Source organism: Macaca nemestrina, chromosome 5 (assembly GCF_043159975.1).
Source record: "Macaca nemestrina isolate mMacNem1 chromosome 5, mMacNem.hap1, whole genome shotgun sequence".
Taxonomy (NCBI): domain Eukaryota; kingdom Metazoa; phylum Chordata; class Mammalia; order Primates; family Cercopithecidae; genus Macaca; species Macaca nemestrina.
Window position 1 is genome coordinate 174,834,357 of NC_092129.1, and position 4,453 is coordinate 174,838,809.

Here is a 4,453-nt window from a genome sequence, read left to right on the forward strand (position 1 = left end):
TAAGGAGTAAGGAAAAGATCCAGTTTTAGCTTTCTACTTATGGCTAGCCAATTTTCCCAGCACCATTTATTAAATAGGGAATCCTTTCCCCATTTCTTGTTTCTCTCAGGTTTGTCAAAGATCAGATGGCTGTAGATGTGTGGTATTATTTCTGAGGACTCTGTTCTGTTGCATTGGTCTATATCTCTGTTTTGGTACCAGTACCATGCTGTTTTGGTTACTGTAGCCTTGTAGTATAGTTTGAAGTCAGGTAGCGTGATGCCTCCAGCTTTGTTCTTTTGACTTAGGATTGTCTTGGAGATGCGGGCTCTTTTTTGGTTCCATATGAACTTTAAAGCAGTTTTTTCCAATTCTGTGAAGAAACTCATTGGTAGCTTGATGGGGATGGCATTGAATCTATAAATTACCTTGGGCAGTATGGCCATTTTCACGATATTGATTCTTCCTATCCATGAGCATGGTATGTTCTTCCATTTGTTTGTGTCCTCTTTTATTTCACTGAGCAGTGGTTTGTAGTTCTCCTTGAAGAGGTCCTTTACATCCCTTGTAAGTTGGATTCCTAGGTATTTTATTCTCTTTGAAGCAATTGTGAATGGAAGTTCATTCCTGATTTGGCTCTCTGTTTGTCTGTTACTGGTGTATAAGAATGCTTGTGATTTTTGCACATTAATTTTGTATCCTGAGACTTTGCTGAAGTTGCTTATCAGCTTAAGGAGATTTTGGGCTGAGACGATGGGGTTTTCTAAATATACAATCATGTCATCTGCAAAGAGGGACAATTTGACTTCCTCTTTTCCTAACTGAATACCCTTGATTTCTTTCTCTTGCCTAATTGCCCTAGCCAGAACTTCCAACACTATGTTGAATAGGAGTGGTGAGAGAGGGCATCCCTGTCTTGTGCCAGTTTTCAAAGGGAATTTTTCCAGTTTTTGCCCATTCAGTATGATATTGGCTGTGGGTTTGTCATAGATAGCTCTTATTATTTTGAGGTACGTTCCATCAATACCGAATTTATTGAGCGTTTTTAGCATGAAGGGCTGTTGAATTTTGCCAAAAGCCTTTTCTGCATCTATTGAGATAATCATGTGGTTCTTGTCTTTGGTTCTGTTTATATGCTGGATTATGTTTATTGATTTGCGAATGTTGAACCAGCCTTGCATCCCAGGGATGAAGCCCACTTGATCATGGTGGATAAGCTTTTTGATGTGTTGCTGAATCCGGTTTGCCAGTACTTTATTGAGGATTTTTGCATCGATGTTCATCAGGGATATTCGTCTAAAATTCTCTTTTTTTGTTGTGTCTCTGCCAGGCTTTGGTATCAGGATGATGTTGGCCTCATAAAATGAGTTAGGGAGGATTCCCTCTTTTTCTATTGATTGGAATAGTTTCAGAAGGAATGGTACCAACTCCTCCTTGTACCTCTGGTAGAATTCAGCTGTGAATCCATCTGGTCCTGGACTTTTTTGGTTGGTAGGCTATTAATTATTGCCTCAATTTCAGAGCCTGGTATTGGTCTATTCAGGGATTCAACTTCTTCCTGGTTTAGTCTTGGAAGAGTGTAAGTGTCCAGGAAATTATCCATTTCTTCTAGATTTTCCAGTTTATTTGCATAGAGGTGTTTATAGTATTCTCTGATGGTAGTTTGTATTTCTGAGGGGTCGGTGGTGATATCCCCTTTATCATTTTTAATTGCATCGATTTGATTCTTCTCTCTTTTCTTCTTTATTAGTCTTGCTAGTGGTCTGTCAATTTTGTTGATCTTTTCAAAAAACCAACTCCTGAATTCATTGATTTTTTGGAGGATTTTTTGTGTTTCTATCTCCTTCAGTTCTGCTCTGATCTTAGTTATTTCTTGCCTTCTGCTAGCTTTCGAATGTGTTTGCTCTTGCTTCTCTAGTCCTTTTAATTGCGATGTTAGAGTGTCAATTTTAGATCTTTCCTGCTTTCTCTTGTGGGCATTTAGTGCTATAAATTTCCCTCTACACACTGCTTTAAATGTGTCCCAGAGATTCTGGTATGTTGTATCTTTGTTCTCATTGGTTTCAAAGAACATCATTATTTCTGCCTTCATTTTGTTATGTACCCAGTAGTCATTCAGGAGTAGGTTGTTCAGTTTCCATATAGTTGAGCGGTTTTGATTGAGTTTCTTAGTCCTGAGTTCTAATTTGATTGCACTGTGGTCTGAGAGACAGTTTGTTATAATTTCTGTTCTTGTACATTTGCTGAGGAGTGCTTTACTTCCAATTACGTGGTCGATTTTGGAGTAAGTACGATGTGGTGCTGAGAAGAATGTATATTCTGTTGATTTGGGGTGGAGAGTTCTATTGATGTCTATTAGGTCTGCTTGCTGCAGAGATGAGTTCAATTCTTGAATATCCTTGTTAACTTTCTGTCTCGTTGATCTGTCTAATGTTGACAGTGGAGTGTTGAAGTCTCCCATTATTATTGTATGGGAGTCTAAGTCCCTTTGTAAGTCTCTAAGGACTTGCTTGATGAATCTGGGTGCTCCTGTATTGGGTGCATATATATTTAGGATAGTTAGCTCTTCCTGTTGAATTGATCCCTTTACCATTATGTGATGGCCTTCTTTGTCTCTTTTGATCTTTGATGGTTTAAAGTCTGTTTTATCAGAGACTAGTATTGCAACCCCCACTTTTTTTTGTTCTCCATTTGCTTGGTAAATCTTCCTCCATCCCTTTATTTTGAGCCTATGTATGTCTCTGCGTGTGAGATGGGTCTCCTGAATACAGCAGACTGATGGGTCTTGACTCTTTATCCAGTTTGCCAGTCTGTGTCTTTTAATTGGAGCATTTAGTCCATTTACATTTAAGGTTAAGATTGTTATGTGTGATCTTGATCCTGCCATTATGATATTAACTGGTCATTTTGCTCGTTAGTTGATGCAGTTTCTTCCTTGCCTCGATGGTCTTTACATTTTGGCATGTTTTTGCAATGGCTGGTACCGGTTGTTCCTTTCCATGTTTAGTGCTTCCTTCAGGATCTCTTGTAAGGCAGGCCTAGTGATGACAAAATCTCTAAGCATTTGCTTATCTGTAAAGGATTTTATTTCTCCTTCACTTATGAAACTTAGTTTGGCTGGATATGAAATTCTGGGTTGAAAATTCTTTTCTTTAAGAATGTTGAATATTGGCCCCCACTCTCTTCTGGCTTGGAGAGTTTCTGCCGAGAGATCTGCTGTTAGTCTGATGGGCTTCCCTTTGTGGGTAACCCGACCTTTCTCTCTGGCTGCCCTTAAGATTTTTTCCTTCATTTCAACTTTGGTGAATCTGGCAATTATGTGTCTTGGAGTCGCTCTTCTCGAGGAGTATCTTTGTGGCGTTCTCTGTATTTCCTGGATTTGAATGTTGGCCTGCCCTACTAGGTTGGGGAAGTTCTCCTGGATGATATCCTGAAGAGTGTTTTCCAACTTGGTTCCATTTTCCCCCTCACTTTCAGGCACCCCAATCAGACGTAGATTTGGTCTTTTTACATAATCCCATACTTCTTGCAGGCTTTGTTCATTTCTTTTTCTTCTTTTTTCTTTTGGTTTCTCTTCTCACTTCATTTCATTCATTTGATCCTCAATCGCTGATACTCTTTCTTCCAGTTGATCGAGCCGGTTACTGAAGCTTGTGCATTTGTCACGTATTTCTTGTGTCATGGTTTTCATCTCTTTCATTTCGTTTATGACCTTCTCTGCATTAATTACTCTAGCCATCAATTCTTCCACCTTTTTTTCAAGATTTTTAGTTTCTTTGCGCTGGGTACGTAATTCCTCCTTTAGCTCTGAGAAATTTGATGGACTGAAGCCTTCTTCTCTCATCTCGTCAAAGTCATTCTCCGTCCAGCTTTGATCCGTTGCTGGCGATGAGCTGCGCTCCTTTGCCGGGGGAGATGCGCTCTTATTTTTTGAATTTCCAGCTTTTCTGCCCTGCTTTTTCCCCATCTTTGTGGTTTTATCTGCCTCTGGTCTTTGATGATGGTGATGTACTGATGGGGTTTTGGTGTAGGTGTCCTTCCTGTTTGATAGTTTTCCTTCTAACAGTCAGGACCCTCAGCTGTAGGTCTGTTGGAGATTGCTTGAGGTCCACTCCAGACCCTGTTTGCCTGGGTATCAGCAGCAGAGGCTGCAGCAGATAGAATATTTCTGAACAGCGAGTGTACCTGTCTGATTCTTGCTTTGGAAGCTTCCTCTCAGGGGTGTACTCCACCCTGTGAGGTGTGGGGTGTCAGACTGCCCCTAGTGGGGGATGTCTCCCAGTTAGGCTGCTCAGGGGTCAGGGACCCACTTGAGCAGGGAGTCTGTCCCTTCTCAGATCTCAGCCTCCGTGTTGGGAGATCCACTGCTCTCTTCAAAGCTGTCAGACAGAGTTGTTTGCGTCTGCAAAGTTTTCTGCTGTGTTTGTTATTGTTTACTGTGCCCTGTCCCCAGAGGTGGAGTCTACAGAGACAG